The 22,681-nt window shown below is 40.7% G+C and overlaps 1 long non-coding RNA gene across 7 annotated transcripts; it reads left to right on the top strand.

Annotated features, from left to right (window-relative positions):
- Positions 1 to 1,554: 1,554 nt before the first annotated feature.
- On the top strand, positions 1,555 to 4,865 carry LOC122006018. Of its 7 annotated transcripts, XR_006118598.1 has the most exons (5): positions 1,555 to 1,919; positions 2,370 to 2,636; positions 3,965 to 4,260; positions 4,365 to 4,469; positions 4,562 to 4,857. It is a non-coding gene; the product is annotated as an uncharacterized LOC122006018 (long non-coding RNA). The 7 variants fall into 7 exon arrangements; XR_006118596.1 differs by having other exon boundaries at positions 3,965 to 4,469; positions 4,562 to 4,865; XR_006118597.1 differs by having other exon boundaries at positions 4,365 to 4,864.
- The last annotated feature ends 17,816 nt before the right edge of the window (positions 4,866 to 22,681 follow it).

The raw sequence follows: 22,681 nt of genomic DNA, 5'->3' as shown, positions 1-22,681 counted from the left end.
TTGATTAATTTAAAATCGTATTGTTTGAGGAATCAATATTATTCTAAATTTAGAGTCTTGACCAAAGTTTATTTTTGTGATTCTTAGGATGACTTTCAACCCACTGGCCATTATTCTAAAAGAGAATAGACTTACAGGTCCCAACTATATAGATTGGAAAAGGAACCTGGACATTGTTCTTACTGCTGAGAGCTATAAGTTTGTACTTGTTGGGTTTTTCGGGCCGCAAAAACTACATTTTGCGTTACGAAAACCCCGAAATTCCCATGCCACCGGATCCATGCGAAGATTAAAATTTCATAAAAACTTTCACATACGAATTTTCTAAGCCTAGATCTACTTTAGATCTACAAGATAAGAATTTACCCTTGATGCGAATCCCTTCGCTTAATCCTGCTCGTCCAAGGTTCGCTAGATCTCGAGAGTATCAAAGTAGATACTCCTCTATGTGTATCCACACAAGCAAGAGATGGAAAAACCTAACAAAAAGGTGTGCTAGCACCTTTGAAAGGTTCGGCCAAAGAGGAGGAGAGGGAGATAGGTCGAGAGCTTGAGGAAGAAGAAGGAGGTTTCAACACAAAATGAAACTTACCAAAATCAATAAGTGGCCGGCCACATGAATGAGGTTAATAACCTCCATGGAATACCAAGAGTCACAACTCTTGGTAACTCCCATGAGGTGGCATCCCACTTAAGCAACCATGATGATGTGGAGCATCATCATTGGTCCATTCTTTGCCAACTCACCAATGAGGTGGCAAATGGTCAAGTCAAACTTGACTCTTCATCTTCCTCTCAAGTCAAGTCAGACTTGACCACTTCTCTCCCATGGTTGATCAAATCTAACCATTGGTTCAAGTCAATTTTAATTTAATGAATCTCTATTCATTGAATTAAATTGACTCAATGAGTCTAAGTCCAAATTAGACTCATCTAACACATGAACCAAATTGAGTCTAACTCAATTAGCCTAATTTGGATTACTCTTTATCCAATTTGGTTCATCACATGGACCTAATCCTTTAGGTTTATTAAATGAACCTAATCTCACTACAACAAAAATAGCTTTTCGCGGCTTGCTATTAACAGCACACATTAAAAGCACGCTGTTAATAGTATTATTAATGGCGTGCATGTTGATGTGCACCGTTAATAGTATAAACTTGAATAAAAAAAATATTTATGTCTAAATATTAACGGCGCACATTAAAAGCATACCGTTAATACTATAAATATTTAGTAACAATAATAGCGTACAAGAATAGGCATGCTGCAAATACTTTTATTTATTATCAATAGCATGCAACATATATGCTGCGATTAGTTTGGAAATAATAATAATAAAATAATAATAAAATAAAATTATGTTAAACAAAATTAAATAAAAAAACATGATTATAATAGAACGTAAACAAAATTAAATAAAAAAATACATAATGAAACGAAAACGCCACTTGGTTAAAAAAAATCAAGTAAGAAAAAAAATTAAAGTTAATTAAAACAAAAAAAAAATCCGGTTAAATAATAAAACATGGCTAATTAATTAAAGAACGCATAGGTTATGTTAAGCCTTCGCTGCCTGAAGCCTTCGCCGCCCGAACCCATTGCCGCAACAGCTCCTTGCCTCTCCGTAATAGCTCTCTGCCTCTCTTCACTACCGTCGCCGTCGCCGTCGCCGTCGTCGTTGCCGGACTCCTCTCTACCTCTCGGCACTCACCGCCACCAGCCGTAGGGATCCTCTCCACCTCTCTGCACTGACCATTGCCGGCCGCACGACTCCACTCCGCCTCTCCGCACTCGCCGTCGTCTGCTACAAGACTTCCTTCCATCTCTCCGTATCATAGGACCACAGCAAGAGTAAGCAAGCCCTTTGTTAACCACTCCACACTCTACATCAAGCCAAAAGCTCAAAGCCAAAGGTAACCCTAATCTCTAAGTCCCTAAACTTATTTGGGTGGCACTGCTCGACTCTTTCACTTTTATGAACTGTGTTCGGCTTTGATTGTTGTATACTTACAAAGTATGAACACTTAAATGCTCATTTTAGAAATGATTTTTGCAAGCCGCTACGCCATGCTCTGCTTTTGCTTCTGCTTCTGATTCTGATTCTGCTTATAGGAAATGCGAATGGAGTTGTATGGCTTGTGGTATATTTATAGGCAAAAGGATACATATATAACGGTGACCACTTCTTAATTCTAAGTTATATAGTGAACATCTTTATATTTTTCACATCAGATGTAATTAATTAGTTTTATATTAGATTGTGGTCATCTAAGTTATATAATGAACATCTTCTTTATATTTTTCACATCAGATGTAATTAGTTTTATATTAGATTGTGGTCAATGATTATTAATTTCTGGTAGGACACTTCAGCAACTTGTGCACTTGCCTTCAAATTACATTCAAGCATGTTAAAATCTGAATTTGGAGTCATCAAAGATTTTGCTGCTTGGAGTCCACTCTGCTTTGCATCATGACTATATTTGCAAGTATTGCTAAAGTAATTTCAAGCGAGGGTTCCATATTTGCTGGAAACTGACAAGGCTACAGTGGAAATGGAGTGCATGGAAGAAGGATATCTTGCCAAGATAATACATGGAGATGGGTCCAAAGAGATAAAAGTTGGTGAGGTAATTACATATGCATTCATCTTTTACCCACCCAATACCAGTCTCATGCTCTTCCTTTTAGTTCATGAGGATTTAATTTTCATTAGCTTTGGAGGGAAATTTCCTATTCATCTTTTGTCTTGATTTTGTGATACTTGTTCCTGTTACTACTTTCAGCACTTATATGTTGTTTGTTTTGTTGAATTAAGAAACCCTTGGGCCTGTGATGGATGTCTTTGTTGTTATTTTTGTACTGAATCTTAATAAACATTGTGGATATCAGGATATGTTGTGGATATGTTGAATACTCTTACTAATAATTCATTTAGAGATCACTTTTTTGTTTTTGAGCGTGTGATCTCATGATTCACCAAAGTCTGCATGTGTCATTGTTGCAACTTGAATATTGTTAAACCAGTAACAACTAATTTCATATTGTCCATGCCTGTTTGCTCAAGTTCATTTACTTGATTGGATCATTGGAGAGGTTAGCTAGATTGGATCAAAATCACAAGAAGCATATTAGATCTCTAGGTGAAGTTGCTTTGTCATATACCTGTTGCATCACAATTGGATCATGCAGGAAAAGTGCATTGTCCTCTAATTGATAGTTCTCAAATATCACCAATTTACCAAATTCCCGAATCTTTTTTTATATTATTTGCTTTCCACAGCCACTAGGAGTTTAAACATCTTTCATTATTGATGTTGATTGAGTTCTTAAATTTTTTTTTTCAGATGATAATGAAGTTTTTGAATAAAATAAAAACTCCTCCTGCATAACTTGCTTAGTTAGAAAAACCTTCACTATATTATGAATTATGTTCGGCTGATCCCTTTAAGCTATAGTGATTGGTTCAGTTTAAATAGATTTTTGGTGAACTGCCTGTAAACTGTAATGAGGATGTGCTGTTTGAATATATGAGGTGCATGAAGTATTATTGCCATCTCATTCAAGTGGCTTGAGTACCTTCACAATTTGCATTATAAATATTCTCTGATTCTTATTATATTTTATTTTGATACAAGATATTACTTTTATTTGTTATGAATTTTGAATAATCTGCCATCAAACCATTGCTATAACTGTGGAGGAAGAGGGAGATATTGAGAAATTTAAAGATGACAAGGTTTCTGAATCTGCTGGTCCTACTGAAGTTCAGCCACCATCTGAACCAGCACAATCTAAAAAGGACATATGCTGTGCATTTCTGTATTCTACTGCAGAATTTTCACATGAGTTGATTTCTTTATTATATGTTGATTTCATTTACATGTATTATTTGTTGATGTTCAGTATAGTCATCTATTATATTAATGATAATATATTGAAAGTTTTTTTGTTGCAGAAAAAATATTAGAATGTCCACCCGAATCTCAAAACACAACTAATATTGTTGATGATACAATTAGCATTGTGTTTGGCAAAGAAGCTCGGGGTAGAGTGCGCGGAATGGGCTTTGGAGTTACACCATCGAAAGTTGGAGCTTCTGTGCAACAAAATAGAACGGTTCAACAACTTCAAACTATAGTACAAAATGTTCAACAACAAATGTAAGAAATGAGGCAACAAAATCAACTAGAAATGCAAGAAATGAGGTCTATGTTTTTACAAAGTATGAGATAACAAAATCATCCAGAACAGGTTAGTAAGTAAACAATATATATATAATAAGTTTGATATTTACACTTAAATGCTTTTAAATTATCATGATGACATTGCTTGACACGATTTGGTTGTAAAATTAGATTGCTAGTGGTGACATTTGTAGCGGTATTGGGAATGAAATTGGTAGCAATAGAGATATCAATATTGGTGCAAAAAAAAGTGGTGATTTTGGTCATATTTTTCAGGTGATTATCATAAAATTATGTATTTCTGAATCACAAAATTGTTACAAAAATATATATGGTTGAATTAATAACTTTGTATTGTTTATTTACAGTCAAATTTGAGAAATGTGAGTCGTGGATATATCTGTGTTAATACTAAATGTAAGCTGCTTCATTGGTCTACTGATGAATTAGTTGTTGCAGAAGGTCGAATTGCATCCACAGATCCAAACACAAAAGTGCATCACGTTATTCTTGGTGGATCATGTTGGAAAGTTTAGGTTGATAAAGTTTTGGTGGAAAAGGTGGACCTAATTCGACCAAATGATAAAATGCAGTTTCTTGATAATGCAATAGGAAGCACGGTTGCATGGTTATTGAAATTTATAGTATTATGTGATTGATACATAATACACTAATTTGTGTGAATTGTAAGTTTAATTATTGTTATGTAATAACTAGTTTGATAGAGATTTCGTATCTTGTTTAAGATCTTTAAAATTTTTTTATTATAATGAAAAACTATGACTTTTGTTAATTTTGTGGATTTATTTATACTAAATTTGTTGTAAAATTTTGGTTTATTATTTTCATCAAATTAATATTTTTTTTAATATAGTTAAAACTATCAACAGCGTACATTTATAAGCTGTAGATTATTATCCTTAACGCATAAAAATACTTTCCGCGGCGTGCTTTGCGCGCTGCGGATAATGTTATCCGCAACGCGCAAAGCACGCTGCGGAAAGTATTATCCGCAGTGTGCAAAGCACGCCGAGGAAAGTATTATCCGTAGCGCGCAAAGCACGCCGCGGATAATATTATCCGCAGCGCGCAAAGCACGCTGTCAATAATTTAGGACTTTTAACAGTTTTTAATTGTGCAGCGTGCAATGCGCGCTGCGGAAAGCGAATTTACGCGCTGCGAAAAGCTATTTTTATTGTAGTGTCTCCATCTAATTTGCCCTTTGTGTGTGACCCTATAGGTTCTTATAACATTGGCAATGCTCCTAAACCCATTTAGAAGCATAAGTAATGAGCGGTATCTAGCAACACATCATTACTACCCAAGTTATAAGAATGTTGAGATCCAACATCACCTTGTGACTCTTCACAATATATGACAAGTGTCCTTTTATCCTTGACATCTAGATTGATCAATGTGAGGCATAGACCGTGTCATCCTCTAATCAATTTAAATCTTGAATCCCAAGTAGACTCACTCAATCAAATGAGCTCAACATCTCATATTGACTCATTTGGGCATGGTCATGCACTTAGTGGTCTCACTCTATCAGGAATATCGATGTCACTCCCGTCATATAGGAGGGATAGATCCCATCTACATCACTCACATCCCTCCATATAATTTGTTACATACCCAGTAATCGCATTTATAGTCCACCCAGTTACAGGTGACGTTTGACGAAGCCAAAGTATGCAACTCCTTATGTAGGGAACCATGGTGACTTCAGGTCCAAGGACTAATAGTCATACTAATAGTCACATGAGAAAGTATATGACACTCATATAACGATCCATGATATTTTCTCATTGCGGGTCATTCAGTATACATTCTCCAATGCATACCCATGTGTCAACTTGATATCTCCATATCCATGACTTGTGAGATCAAGTCATCGAGTTGACCTACATGCTAGTCTCGTCACATTAACATTGTCCCTGAATGTTAATACTTGACTAGGAATGATTAATAGTAGTGTTCCCTATATCATCTCAATATCGATTTAACCAATCGATTGATATAGGTAAGAACCTTCTACTCAAAGATGCTATTATACTTAGTTATTTGGCACCAATACAAGTAAGCATAATAACCATAAACAAATGCCTTTATATATATAAGAATATGATACAACAAGTCCATACAACAATCATCAAATGAATGGCTCTAGGGCTCTAACTAATAGTACTGACTAAAGCTTGCCCTGATGCACCTAACGGTGACTCTACCCCAAACGAGATTGAGTATCATAAGAAATGGGTAAAAGCAGATGAGATGGTGCAGTATTACATTTTGGCTTCAATGTTAAATGTATTGCAACATCAGCATCAAGATTTACCAACGACTTATGATATAATGAACAATCTCAAAGAACTCTTTTGGCACCAGAGTCGGACTGCTAGGCAATAGGCAATGAGAAAGTTAATGACAGCCACCATGTCTGAGGGGGCACCCGTAAGGGATCATATCCTCAAAATGATGGCCTATCTGAACGAAATACAAGTTCTTGGAGGAGAAATCGATGGGGAAACCCAGGTCGATATAATTCTCCAAACGCTACCCAGAAGTTTTAAGCAGTTCTGCCTGAACTATAACATAAACAAAAGAGAGTATACGTTGGTGGAACTTCTGACAGAACTACAGGCAGCAGAAGGTATATTTCGTCAAAGTTCTCAGATTCATTATGTTGAAAATGGTTCTACTTCTAAGCTAAAAGGCAAGAAGAAGAAGAAACAGGTCTTTTCAACAAAGAGAGTGAATAAACCTCAGGGAAAAAAAGCTGGAATGAAGAAGCCGAAGGGCAAGTGCTTCATCTGTAAGCAGCCAGGACATTGGAAGGCGGATTGTCCTCATAGGAATCAGAACAATAAAGGTATATCTCATACTCTAGTAGTTGAAACATGTTTAGTGATGTTATCTACCAGCACCTGGTGTGTAGATACGAGAGTCACTAATCATGTCTGCAATTCTTTGCAGGGGTTCCAGGAAACCCAACGACTATTTAAAGGAGAGATAACTGTCTACATGGACAATGCTACTAAGGTGGCAGTCATCGCAGTGGGAGACGTCTACTTATCTTTTGATAGGAATAGAAATTTGATTTTAAGAAATTGTCTTTATGTACCCAATTTTAGAAAGAATTTAATTTCAGTTTCTAAACTGTATTTGGATGGATATTCTGTTTCTTTTAGTAACAATGTCGTTATAAAGAGAAATAAGGTGATTATCTATTCTGGTGCATTGGTTGGCAATTTATATACTTTAAATCCAATTTCTCCCACAAAGTAAAATATGGAAATTAATAATACATCTTCTAACTCTAATAAGAGAAAAGAACCTTCGGAAATGAACCAAACGTATCTTTGGCATCTAAGGCTTGGTCATATTAACTTAAGTAGGATTCAAAGGCTTGTAGCCGATGGACTCTTGGGTTCATTAGAGTTGGAAAACTTTCCAACATGTGAATCCTGCTTGGAAGGTAAAATGACCAAGAGACCTTTTAAGGCCAAGGGGTATAGAGCCAAAGATGCGTTAGAACTGGTTCATTCTGATTTGTGTGGTCCTATGTCTATCCAGGCAAGAGGTGGTTATGAATACTTCATCTCCTTTATAGATGATTATTCAAGATACGAATATATTTACCTGATGCGTCGTAAGTCTGAATGATTTGATAAGCTCAAAGAATATAAGGCTGATGTGGAGAAACGTCTTGGTAAAAGTATCAAGACACTACGGTCTTACCATGGTGGCGAATACCTCTTTGGAGAGTTTAGGAATTACTTATCAGAAGTCGGGATTCAATCCCAATTGTTTGCACCTGGTACACCCCAACAGAATGGTGTGGCAGAACGAAGGAATAAGACTCTTATAGAAATGGTTAGATCGATGATGAGTTATTCAGAATTACCAAATTCGTTTTGGGGATATGCTTTGGAAATAGCAGTGTACATTCTGAATATGGTACCTTCTAAAACAGTTCCTTCTACTCCCATGGAATTATGAAATGGGCGTAAGCCTGGTCTAAATCATATCCGGATATGGGGTAGTCCAGCTTATGTGCTGAAGGGAGATACTGACAAGTTGAAATCACGTACAGAAGTTTGTCTGTTTGTGGAATATCCTAAGGGAACGAAAGGTGGTTTGTTTTATAATCCTAAAAATCAGAAGATCATTGTTAACACCAATGCTCGAGTTTTAGAAGAAGATTATGTAATGAACCATAAGCTCATGAGCAAAATTTTTCTAGAAGAAATAAGAGAGGACACGTCTATTTTAGTACCAATAGTACAAGATGAAGTATCACAAGAAACTGCAACACGTGTCACACATGATACACTGCCAGAGACAGTGCCTCGTCGTAGTGGGAGGGTTGTGAGGCAACCTGAGAGATTCATATTTTTGGGAGAGTCTTCGGACTTGATCCTAGGTAAACATGAACCTGATCCATGAATATATGACGAAGCACTCCAAGATATAGATGCAGTATCTTGGAAAAAGGCAATGAATTCTGAAATAGAATCTATGTATTCTAATAAGGTCTGAGAGCTTATAAAACCACCTGATGGTGTAAAAGTCGTTGGATGTAAGTGGATCTATAAAAGGAAAAGAGGGGCAGGCGGGAAGGTAGAAACTTTCAAAGCAAGACTTGTTGCGAAAGGGTATACTGAGAAAGAGGGAATCGATTATGAGAAGACTTTTTCGCCGGTAGCTATGCTAAAGTCTATCCGGATACTCTTATCCATTGCTGCTCATATGGATTATGAGATTTGGCAAATGGATGTCAAGACAACTTTCCTTAATGGAAGTCTTGAAGAAAACATCCATATGAAGCAACCAGAGGGATTCATTGAAAAAGGCAAAGAGCATTTAGTGTGCAAGCTGAATCGGTCCATTTATGGACTAAAGCAAGCTTCAAGATCTTGGAACATCCGGTTTAATGAAGTAATCCAGTCATATGGATTTATTCAGTGTCCAGATGAGTCTTGTGTATACAAGAAGTGTAACGGAAATATGGTGGTATTTTTTGTACTATACGTCGATGATATTTTGTTAATTGGCAACAATGTCAAAGTATTATCAGACGTAAGGGTATGATTGTCCAAATAATTTGATATGAAGGACTTAGGAGAATGTGCACACATTCTTGGGATCAAAGTTATAAGGTTTCACAAGAAAAGAATGTTGTGCCTATCTCAAGCTTTATATATAGATACAATCCTTGCTCGTTTTAGTATGCAAAACTCCAAGAAAGGTTTCTTACCTTTTAAGCATGGGGTAGCTCTATCAAAAGAGATGTCTCCTAAGACATCAAAGGAGATGGAGGATATGAAGGTAGTTCCTTATGCTTCGGTTATAGGAAGCCTTATGTATGTAATGTTGTGTACGAGACCTGATATTTGTTTTACCGTGAACATGGTTAGCAGATATCAGAGTAACATTGGACAAGGACATTGGACTGCTGTAAAGCACATATTGAAGTACCTGAGAAGGACTGGAGATTATATGCTAATTTACCAAGCAGACGATTTGCTCCCTGTGGGTTACATGGATTCCGATTTCTAATCAGATAGGGACAACAGTAAGTCTACATCAGGCTAAGTGTTTACTTTAGGAGGTGGAGCCATTGTATGGAGGAGTATTAAGTAGAAATGCGTTTCAAACTCAACCATGGAAGCTGAGTATGTGGCAGCCTCTGAGGCAGCGAAAGAAGCTGTATGACTCAGGAACTTCCTAATGCACTTAGATGTGATTCCTGATTTGCCCAAAAATCATCACAATTTATTGTGATAATAGCGGTGCAGTTGCAAACTCGAAGGAACCACGAGCTCATAAGGCAAGTAAACATATAGAGCGCAAGTACCACCTGATACGAGACATCGTCAAGCGAGGAGAAGTTGACATCACCAAGATTGCATCAGCAGATAACCTGACAGATCCTTTCACTAAGGCCCTTCCGGCGAAAGCTTTTGATCGGCATGTGGAGGGGATGGGAATCAGATGTATGACAGCAGATATGGCAGCTTAGTCTTTTAGTATAAGTGGGAGATTGTTAGAGTATATACTAAAAACCTAGCTTTTGTAAACATTTATTTTTGAAATAAAAGAATCACATTGGTCAATATCTACATTTATTTGTTAAATGTAATTGTTCGATTAATTTATATAGTAGACAACATGGTGTGTGGTGTCACACACAGAAGATCATGTTGTCGGTTCTTTATAAATTATAAATAGTTGCTCACGACTAAGAAGGCAAGGAACAAACCATCGGAATAGTCGTAGTGTAATTAAGTATTTGTTTATCTTAATTAATAAATTACACTGGTACACTTTAAGTGTATTGAGTAGAACCATTTTAGATAAATTCTTTTTGTACTGACTTAATAAAAGAACTAGACCTTAGTTATTATGAAAGTGTGTGCTCTTAATCCTAATATAATAACAAGCACATATATTTAATATTTATTTCTTTGACTTATCAAAGGGTGAGGTTTAGCTCGATAAATCAATATGCCCGATAAGTTGGGAAATGATATTACTTATAGTGTGTGTTGTTGATTATAGAAGGAATATGTGTCCTAGTAATCTAGGTTGAGAATGTCTCCAAGAGGAGCTCATAAGGATTGCCATGTTAAACCCTGCAGGTGGACTTAGTCCGACATGACAATGAAGTTGAGTGGTACTACTCTTGGAGCTAGATATTAATTAAGTGAGTTATCAGTAACTTACTTAATTAGTGGACATTCGTTATCTTAAAAACAGGGAGACTAACACACTCATGATAAAAAGGAGCCCATAATATAATTTGGGATTGGTGCGGTAGTGCGATAATAACTCTCTAGTGGAATGAGTTATTATCGATGAACTTGAGTTATGTGTTCGGGGTGAACACGGGATACTCAAGCTCATCGGAAGGTCAAAACCAATTTCTCCTCTAGGTCATCCAAAAAAGGCCTATCTTGGTGTCCAAGAAGGGGGCCGGTCCATTGCTTGGTGACCAAGCAATGGCCAGCTACATCTCCTCTTAAAGGGCCGGCCCTTTGCTTGGTGCCCAAGCATGTAGGGGCCGGCCACAATAATTCAAAAAAGGGGGGGTGTTTTGAATTTTTAAAATCTTCTCTTTGTAGAAAACTACAAGTTTTAAAAGAGAGATTTTAAATTTTAAAACTTTCCTTATTTGAATTAGGTCACATGTTTTAAAAGAAAGTTTAAAAGTTTTAAAACTTTCCTTTTTTAACCATCCTCATGGTTTAAGAAAAAAGAGGAAGAGAAGTTTTAAAATTTAAATTTTCTATCACCATGTTAAAAAAGGAAATTTTATAAGAGAAATTTTAAATTTTTAAACAAGGTTTTAATTTTTAAAACTTTCCTTTTTTAACCTCCGCTTTAGGAAATTAAAAGAGAGCTTGTAAAATTTTACAAGAGCTTGTAAAATTTTACAAGAGCTTGTAAAATTTTATAAAAAAATTATATCTTTCCCTTGATGAGGTGGTCGACCACCTTGCTTGGTGCCCAAGCAAGGGGCCGGCCAATAGAGTTAATAAAACCAATCAAATTAAATCATTGATTGGTGATTGATTCAATCAAGAGGAAAGAAAAGAAAAAATAAAAGGGAAAAGGAAAAACTAGAGGAAGATTTTAATTTTTGTAAAAATTCTTCCCTTATTTGCCTTGGGCAAGTAATATAAAAGAAGGGGTGAGGAGGCTTCATAAGAGACAACTCTTATTCTCTTGCTAGGAGGATCTCTTGGTGTGGCCGACCCTCTCTCTTCTCCCTTTCCCTTTGCTCTCTTCTCCTTGGTGGTGGTAGTGGCCGGATTTTAGAGGAAGAGGAAGAAAGTTTTTGGGTGGTGTTTATCTTGGAGGATCATCGCCCACACGACGTCCAAGACGAGGCCAGGAATACGGCAGAAGATCTTGAGGTCATTAGCATACAAAGAGAAGGTATAATTAGCAATTGTTTTCCACATCATGCTAGTTATTTATTTTTGTAAGAATTCCAAACACAAGAGGCATTAGATCTAGTTTTTTGAATTAGTTTTTCGAGTTTGTGTTTTCTTTGTTTTCGAATTTGTGATTCGATTGTTCTTTTTGGTTAACCTAGAGTTATTTAAGGAAATTAAATATTAGCTTTCCTTAAAAGGCTTTGTCTAGGCAGTGGTGGTTGCTCCCATATCCAAGAAGGCCATGTGCCTCGATATGCAGTCTTGGAAGTCAATTTTGGAAATTAATATTTAATGGAATTAATAACATAGATGGATTTGAATCAATAGTGTTAAGTTCCACTTGTGATTCAAATCTAAACCATTAAGAACAGATAAGTTAAATTTGGAATCAATGAAGTTAAGTTCCATCTGGGATTCCTAATTTAACTTCTAAAGAACACAATAGGTTATTTAATGAAAGGTTCGACATTTGTACAAAATTTTTATACAGTGGAACCGGTACGTTATCCTAGGACTAACCAATAACAACTTAGGTGGTTGTTAACCAAAGGCGTTGAAGAATGCTCCACTAGAAGTTACTCCTTTGTTGAAGGCGGAGAAGTCTCCTACACACTTTCTAAGCTCAGAAATCACTAGAAAATTGAATACAATTATTGTGCTTCAGTTGTGATTTAATTCCTAGGTCTAGAGGCCTTTTATAGCTTTTGAAAAATATTATCCATAGTTTTAAGGGGCCTTCAGGGTGGTCCAAGGAGGCTTCATCGAGACAAGTTTTATCATCGAAGATAAAACTGTTAGGGTCGAAATGTAGCTAGAGGGGGGGGTGAATAGCTCGTCGTGCTTGTCGTTGCTTGTTTCTTGGTGATGATATGCAGCGGAATGTACAAGAAACAAAAAATACAACACTAACACAAGGATTTACTTGGTATCCACCTTAAGAAGAGGTGATTAATCCAAGTATCCACACATGACACACTCTCCACTAATAAAACACTCCTTCTCGGTCGCAGCCGGAGGTGGAGAAGCCTCGTACAAACTCACACAACAATAAGAAGAAAAGAAGAAGCAAAATACAAGTAAACCTTACAAGATTTTACACAGTAAACCCTAGCTAGCTTCCCCTTCTTGTTTGGAATGCCTCTTGACCTTGGAAGTGCAAAAACACCTTGCTCAAAGAAGCTTCAAGAACTGGCGCTGAGTAGTGGAGAAAGCGTTGTAAAGATCAGAGAAGAATCGGGTGAAGGGTTACTGAAGAAGACGCTCGCAACGGCTTTATTCAGCGCCAACGGTCGGATCCCAATCGATTGAATTGCTCTCAATCGATTGAGGAGGCTTTGGATCGATCGGTTGATCGATCCAGAGCATCTCTGTACTCTCTGAAACTTGCTTGAATCGATTTCCCGATCGATTCACTAACCCTTGCGCGATTCCAGTCTCTTAATAGATCACTCGATCGATTGGAGGCTCCCAATCGATCGGGTGATCGATTGGAAGGGTCTCTGTGCTCGTGTCGATTCTCTCCAATCGATCCATCGATCGATTGGGAGAAGATTTTGTCACGACACCTCACCCAATTGATCAACCGATCGATTGGGCATGAGTCAATCGATCGGTTGATCGATTGATCCAACTTGATTTGCCCTAATCAAGTCCCAACCCCCTAAAACCCAACATCTGGTCAACCATGACCTGTTGGGACATCATGCCTAGCATCCGATCACCCTCGACCTGCTAGGACTTCCTCACCAAGTGTCTGGTCAATGTTTTTGACCTACTTGGACTTTTCTCCTCGTGCCAAGTATCTGGTCAACCCTTTGACCTACTTGGACTTCTCAATATCAGGTGTCCGGTCAACCTTGACCCACCTAGATTTTCACGTACCTAGCTTCACTCACCAAGACTTTCCTTCTGCCTAGCTTCACTCACTAGGACTTCCCATCTGTTTGGCTTCACTCACTAGGACTTTACATCTGCCTGGCTTCACTCACCAAGACTTTCACCTAGCTTCACTCACTAGGATTTTCATACTGTCTAGCTTCACTCACTAGGTCTTTCACCTGGCTTCACTCACTAGGATTTCCCTTCTGCCTAGCTTCACTCACAAGGGCTTTCCATCTGCCTGGCTTCACTCACCAGGACTTTCCATCTGCCTGGCTTCACTCACTAGGTCTTTCACCTAGCTTCACTCACTAGGATTTTCATACTTCCTAGCTTCACTCACTAGGTCTTTCACCTGGCTTCACTCACCAAGATTTCTCAACTGCCTGGCTTCACTCACCAGGACTTTCCATCTGCCTGGCTTCACTCACCAGGACTTTCACCTAGCTTCACTCACTAGGATTTTCATACTTCCTAGCTTCACTCACTAGGTCTTTCACCTGGCTTCACTCACCAAGATTTCTCAACTGCCTGGCTTCACTCACCGGACTTCTCAGTCAAGTATCCAGCCAGTATTGACCTATCTGACTCTTCTTCACATTTAACTGGTCAACCTTAACCAGAGGAGAATTGTACCAACAATATCCCCAAATGAACGATTGCACCTGCAATCTCCATGTATTGTCAAACATTGAATCCTAAACATCAAGACTCAAGCTTGAGCCATCTCAAGCTTAGTCAACCAGGTCAACCTTAACCTAGGGAATATTATACCAACAATATCCCCCTTTTTGATGTTTAACAATACCTTTAAGTTAGGCTAATCCCATAGCCTCAACTTCCTTTCCTGCCAAAGTATGAATGAGAGATTCCTTCATTCTCCCCCTTTCCTAGAGGGCAAACTCCCTCTTTAGGTAATGAAGGCCTAACTTAAACCCTACATTCTCCCCCTATTGGCACACATCAAAAAGAACTCTCCCCCTGAAGAGTTACTTACAGTTGGTCACAACTTCACTCATTAGACACAATACTACAATGAAAGTCCCATACCCTTCATCGTATTCAATGCTCACCCTTGAGCATTAACCAATCCAACAATGAAGGCCCCATACCCTTCACTATATTAAATGCTCACCCTGGAGTATTATTCCATGTTATGATGCTCAACCTAGAGCATCCATAACCCCACAATGAAGATATATCCACTCTCCATTATTTTTCAACGCTCAACCTTGAGCATTGTTTTTCTAAACGAAGATTTAACCACCTTCAATGGTGTCGAAAAATAAATTTTCATGTCCTTAAAGAGTAACTCCCCCTAAAGACATACACATAACTTCTGTCATTGCACTAACAATGACTTGGAATCCCTAAATCTTTAGGAAACCCAACTTCTGAGGCTTTGAGGTTCAAAAATTCAAAATTGAAGCCAAACCTCAACCTTAACTACTACTTAGTCTCCCTCAACCAATCCATCCTTGTTTTCATCATAAAAACTTCCTCTAAATGTATACAAATGTATTTTGAGGGGTTAGAAATGGTTATACAGACTAAAAATAGTTTAAATCGCTGAAAGCAGGCTTTCCCAACCAAAATCAACGTGTCAATCGATCAATGGATTGATTCATACAATGTGGATCGATTGAACGATCAATCCAGCGAGGTTTTACTCATGATAAACACCTTCTCAATCGATCACCCGATCAATTGAGGCACTCCAATCAATCGGGTGATCGATTGAAGCCCTGATTTTCTGAAGGTTAATTTCAGTGAACTTCAGAAACTCCCCAAAAATTTTACAAAATTCTAAAAATCATGAAAATTTGTGTAGACATTACTTAGGGTATACACTATCAAGGAAAAATAGTTTTCTAAGAAAATACTTCCTATTTTCAAAGATTTGACACAAACTTGAAAACTTGTAAAAATTTTAGTATTTTCTTCAAGTTTGTGCCTAACTTTTTAATGATGATTACTATCAAAAGATAGTCTTCACCAAGGTTTTCCAAAAGTATTTTAAAATTATTTTTAAAACCAATATCCAACCATGTTCTTTGGGCTCAATGCACATGACTTGTACATTAGCTTTCCCAATGATTGGAATACACATAACTATGTGTTTTGATGAAACCAAAACTCAACTAGATGCACTAAATCAACATCTTGGGTTTTGTTCATCATCCTAACATCTCACTTGTATCTAATGTGCACTAAAACACATACAAGTCACCTTATAGATCTTTGTGAGATGTAAAGTTTAGTTTTGCCCTAAACTAGGGATCATGCATATCTATCAAGACATTTTGGATTATGAACATCCACGTAGGATGTTACTTGTTAGTAAATGTCATTTGTCCTTAATTGCAAGGAATTAAAAATAATGCATGATGTGCTATGGCATACATCAAAATAAATAATTTTCAAAAGAAAATTCGCTAGAACTACATGATGTATGTATGACATGACATGGTATTTTTGTGTTTTTCATAATAAACATGAATGTAAAGATGATGTCATGGTATATGATGGGCAAGTAAAGCATGGTATTTTAGCTTTAACAGAATACCTAGATTATCTATCTAAGTGTTCTTAAATCCTTAGCTAAACCTAAAATTTTAAATCCTAGATTGTCTATATTTTCTTAAGAAAATGCCCAAGCCCAACTTAACATTTCTTTTACTCTTAATTTGTTGTGCCAATTAAAATTATCCATAATTCCTCAAGGTTTGGCACATTTTTTACTCTTTCAAAGAGTAATCATTTAAAATTAAGGCCTAACTTACCCTTAACTTTCTAAGAAAATACCAAAAATTCAACTTGGTATTTCTTACGTTTCTCCCAATTGTGATAATTTAAATTGAATTCCAAATCCTCAAGTTTTGGCATATTTTACTCTTCCAAAGAGTAAATAAGTAATCTATTTCATTTTCAAAGGTTAATAAAAATCTTGAAAATGCTCTTCGAGTGTCAACTTCATCAAGGTTGGATTAACTATCCTTCCAATTAGAGTTGACACTCTCTAACCCATCTAAGGGGTAGAGAAAATGCTCCTAGGAACCCAAAACCTATTGGTGCTCCTTGGATACTCTAGGTACTCACTAGGGATAACTTCCCTATATACCTTCCTAATGACCTTGTTAGGCTTCTTAGAAGCCTTGGTCACCTTTTCTAGGTCAGTAAGCTTACCTGACACCATACTGCTACAGTCCAAGCACGTCTTCGATGGGACAGCGGAACCCCTTGTCGTAAGATTTGGAGTATGGCTGGATTATAGAGCATGCCCACTGTCAGAAGATGTCCCTTGTCCTTTTCTCCTTATTCCTTGCCGGGCGTCCGGTCGGCCAGCACGCGCCTTACGTCCGGCCGGTCATATATAGTGGTCTACTTGGGAGATTCTCGGTAACGTGCTCTAGGAAGATTGTCCACAGTATGCCACCTTATGTCTTCGGCCGAGCGTTTCATCCGCTCGGCCCTTCGATCCTGTTCGCTGAGCGCCGGAACCCCGACTCCCGCCGGGGCGCCTTTTGCCATCAGTTAGACACCAGTCGGCCGGCCGGGTGGTCAGCCCCCCTTCTCCGGTCGGCCGATCCATCCCACCTTCTCTCGGTCGTTAGGTCGGTCCATCCTTATCCGATCGACCACCTGGCCCTCAGACTTCCACGTGGCGTGGACTCCCCGGAAAGGGAGTCCCCTATTCTTATCGTCGGATCACTTGCCTCCTCTTCAAGTCTAGTCGAAGGAGGCGATTAGTCCGACTGACTGGACCATTAGTTTAACCGAGTGGCCTACTGCAACCACAGTCCGATTGGAAACACAGGGGGCAGCTAAAACGTCAGTCAACGGTCGCATTACTCGGTGCCTCTTCGAAGTTTTCGCCAATCTCTATCATTAAGGTCGAGCACGCGCCCATTAAATGCGTTCCAGCGACTGGCTGCCATGTGGCGGAGCTATCGTAATCGTACGGTGGCGGCGTGGTGCTCTGATGGGATCGAGGCGGTTCGAGATGGACGGCGCGATGTGCGCTTTGATTCTCGTGACCTGGATCCAACGGTGGAGGCCGCTCGGCCTCCCCCTATAAAATCTCAACGATTCTTCCTTCGCCACACCCTTGCTCTCGCGTGCCTCCCAGCTTCTCGCGTTCCAGCTTTCCGGCGATCTCACTCCTCTGGTTTCAGCGATCCCCGGTGCTCCTTTTTCGATCCTCCTCGTCGTTGTAAGGTTCTATTTCTCTCCTTCTTTGTTTCCGGTGTTTCCTTTGCATTTCTTTCCCGAGTTCTAGTCCTCGGGGTACTGTTTCGTTGTCATCTTCTTCCTTCTCTTTTGATTTCGTCCGTCCGGACCATGGCCCAATCTTCGCAACCCGAAGACCAAGCCCTCGGCCCATGGTACAATACCATGGAGTCGCGATTCGATCGGCGTGACGCCGACCTTCTAATTAATACTTTTGAGATCCCCTCCAACCTTAAAATCATCTTACCCACAGATTCCGCTCGGCCAAACAAACCGTCGCGTGGCGCGTTTTGTGTTTTCCGTGACCAGTTCACTGCCGGTTTGCGACTCCCCATTTACCCCTTCTTTGTAGAAGTTTGCAACTTTTTCGGCATTCCGCTCGGCAGCCTGGTCCCCAATACTTTCCGCCTCTTATGCCGTGTAGTCGTCCTCTTCAAAATCCATAACATTCTCCTCCGACCGGAGGTCTTCTACTACTTCTATTACCCAAAACAGTCTGAGCCGGGGACTTACATGTTCCAGGCTCGGCCTGGCTTGGTTTTCTTCAATAAACTTCCTTCTTCCAATAAGCATTGGAAAGAATTCTATTTTTATATTCGCCTTTCCGAGCGGGCTCCCTTCCGAACCCAATGGCAGGTCGGAAATCCACTCTCACCAGAACTCAAAAGATTCAAGACCCGACCGGATTATCTCCACTCCGCCAACATGCTATCCGGTCTGCGGCTTGACATCCACAAGTTCCTTCCAAAAGGGGTTATGTACATCTTCAGCTTGAGTCCGATCAGAGCCCCACTATCGAACGGCTTCGGTAAGAATTTAACTTGGTAAATTCACTTTAATTGCTAACTGATTTTCTCTGTTTTTCCTTTGCAGCGAACACCGTCATGGAGTCAGTGATGGCTGGCATTCTGAAGAAAAAGGCGGCGGCGCTCGAAGCCGCGGCAGCCAAAGAAATGGAGACGCTCGGCATCCAGTCAGTCGGCTCAAACGAAGAAGAGAGCGGGACACATGCTGGGGAGTCGACCGCTCAGGCTTCTCTCCAAGAGCCAACGGCTGGAGCAACTATCAGCCAAGAGCCTTCCGCTCGGGATGAAGGCTCCGCTCCGGAAGAAGAGCGGCCTCTCCAACAAAAAAGGCGCCGAGTGGAGACTCCCCTCCGATCAGCTACGTCTGCGGTTCAACCGTCCGCTCGGGCCACTACAAGTGCTCGCGGCAAGGCTCCAGAGGTCGAAGCTATTTCGTCCGACCGGACTCCCTCTGAATGGGACGAGCCGGCTATCCCTATTGAGGCTATTCCGGTCAGCACACTTCCGCCTGCTACTCAACCAGTCCAGCGTTCAACCATTCGATCTCAGTTTTCGGCGCCGACCTTTGATCCTCTTCCTACCCCGGTCATGGCCGCACTGTACGGGTCACTCTACATCTCCCGACTGAAGAGCTGCTGCCAGAGGCCGACCGACCAACAGCGCCCGAGCATACCATCACCTTGAAGGGGCCGCTAGCTGAGATGTGGGCCGACGCTCGGGCGCGCGTCGAGCTGATCCCCCTCCGAAATTTGGCCAATAGCCATATGCAGGAGGCCACGGGGGTAAGTTTATTTTCTCCGAAGTTTTGTATGTCTTCCTTTCGATCGGCCACTAACAACTTTTAATTTCTTTTGCCAGAGATGGTTGGAGGAGATTTCTGTCTCCAACCGCCTGGCCATGGTGGATGAAGAACTAAGGCAACTGAAGGCAGCAGTCAGTCCGTCCGGCTCTCGAGGCCCATCATACTCTGAGCTGCAAAAGGAGCTTAAGAAGGCTCAGGATTTGCTGGCGGTCGAGCAGAAGAAGACAACCGACCAGGCTCACCATCTGGCCGAGCTCGAGCGAGTGAAAAAATCTCTAGATCACAAGATAAGCTTGGCGAACGAGCGGAAGAACACGACCATCTCCGACCTGGAGAAAAAGAATGTGGAGGTTCGGGGCCTAGAAAACGGAGCTGATGGACCAGCTCGATGGCGAGAAAACGGGTCGCTCAGTTGACGCGCTCAAGCATGTAGACGAGCTGAAAACTCTGCAGGAGTCCCTCGCCGTGTCCCAATTGGCCTTCAAAGAATACCAAGAGGCCTAGCCAAGCCGGGTCGCCGCCCTGAGACAGAATTACATCCGCTCGTCCGAATTTTCGGAGAAAGTTTGCGAACGTATGTACACGGCCTTCGACCTTGCTATGACCGCCACCACAGCGTATTTGAAGTCTAAGGGTCTTCTTCCGGATTCCACTACTATCCCGGCCGGAGATCAAGTGGCGCTCCTGGACAACATCCCCAAGGACCTTTACGATTATATTGAGTAGACATTTTATATGTAATTCGGCCGCTCGGCCAGAAAATGATCCTTTTTGTAATTAGGCCGCTCGGCCTAAAGTTTTATTTTTAATGCAATGCTTTCCTTTCGTTTGCTTTGTCCTTTTGCTGGTCAATGTGTGTATTGTCCGCTCGCCTCCGATCACACCTCCCATGCTTGACAGGTATTTTTATGAAGTATTTTGCGATACATTTCCGCTAGGACGAATATGTCCTGCTTCAACATAAGAGGTTATTCACTGAATATTGATGAAGTACCTTTGGGTTCCGGGCCGAGCGGAACGCATAGGTGGTCAAGCGATGTTGACAGCGAGTACGAGTCTTCTTGATCGCCTTATTCCTCTCGGAGGGTTTATAGACGCCGGCTCGTCTCTCGATTTTTAACGTCGGAGCTCGACGGCCTTCCGCTCGGAGGGTTTATAGACGCCGGCTCGTCTCTCGATTTTTAACGTCGGAGCTCGACGGTCTTCCGCTCGGAGGGTTTATAGACGCTCGATTTTTAACGTCGGAGCTCAACGGTCTTCCGCTCGGAGGGTTTATAGACGCCGGCTCGTCTCTCGATTTTTAACGTCGGAGCTCGACGGTCTTCCACTCGGAGGGTTTATAGACGCTAGCTCGTCTCTCGATTTTTAACGTCGGAGTTCGACGGTCTTCCGCTCGGAGGGTTTATAGACGCCGGCTCGTCTCTCGATTTTAGGAGCTCGACGGTCTTCCGCTCGGAGGGTTTATAGACGCCGGCTCGTCTCTCGATTTTAGGAGCTCGACGGTCTTCCCGCCGGAGGGTTTATAGACGCGGCTCGTCTCGATTTTTAACGCCGGAGCTCGGCGGTCTTCCGCCCGGAGGGTTAATAGACGCCTCGCCTCGATTTTTAACGTCGGAGCTCGACGGTCTTCCGCCGGAGGGTTTATAGACGCGACTCGCCTCTCGATTTTTAACGCCGAGCTCGACGATCTTCCGCTAGAGGGTTTATAGATGCCACTCGCCTCTCGATTTTTAACGCGGAGCTCGACGGTCTTCCCTCGGAAGGTTTATAGACGCCGGCTTCTCTCAATTTTTAATGTCGAGCTCGACGGTCTTCCGCTCGAGGGTTTATAGACGCCCTGGCTCGTCTCGATTTTTAACGTCGAGCTCGACGGTCTTCCGCTCGAAGGGTTTATAGACGCCGGCTCATCTCTCGATTTTTAACGTCAGAGCTCGACGGTCTTCCGCTCGGAGGGTTTATAGACGCCGGCTCGTCTCTCGATTTTTAACGTCGGAGCTCAACGGCCTTCCGCTCGGAGGGTTTATAGACGCCAGCTCGTCTCTCGATTTTTGACGTCAGAGCTCGACGGCCTTCCGCTCGGAGGGTTTATAGACGCCGGCTCGTCTCTCGATTTTTAACGTCAGAGCTCGACGGCCTTCCGCTCGGAGGGTTTATAGACGTCGGCTCGTCTCTCGATTTTTAACGTCGGAGCTCGACGGCCTTCCGCTCGGAGGGTTTATAGACGCCGGCTCGTCTCGAACTCTTGTGTTTCATTTGTGATTCTTCTAAGGGCCCTCTTCAATTTATCAAGTCTTGGCCTCAAGACTTGATTTTCTCTCCATAACACCTCAACTTTAGATTTTTCACTAACACCTTGATTTTTCTTTTTCTTAGGCAAATACTTAGAACCTTAGAGTTATTGCCTAAATTATTTTCTACCCTACTAACCTTAGGTTGAGTGGTTTTAGCATGATAGGCTACATGTTTTTTCTTAATGCTATCATGCTTTCTATTTTTATGATAAATAGCATTAAAATGAAATAAATTAGAATTAGCATGTTTTTTACCATAATTTAAAGGGGTTGGCTCAATAAATGATACCTTGGGGTTTACCTTGGAACCTTCCCCCTGACTTGTGCTTTCTCCTTTAGCCTTGACTGCTTTCTTCCCCTTTCGACATTGGCTCCGATAATGCCCTTTTTGATTACACAAGAAACACACAATGTGCTCCTTGCTCTTCTTTGTTGTGGGGACGGTCTCTTTGGGATTCTCCTTACCCTTAGGTGCCACTTGACCCTTCTTCTTGGCCAATTTAGGGCACTTACTCTTGTAGTACCCATGTTTCCT

This window comes from Zingiber officinale, chromosome 7B (assembly GCF_018446385.1).
Source record: "Zingiber officinale cultivar Zhangliang chromosome 7B, Zo_v1.1, whole genome shotgun sequence".
NCBI classification, from domain to species: domain Eukaryota; kingdom Viridiplantae; phylum Streptophyta; class Magnoliopsida; order Zingiberales; family Zingiberaceae; genus Zingiber; species Zingiber officinale.
This window is presented reverse-complemented; position numbering and strand designations above follow the sequence as displayed.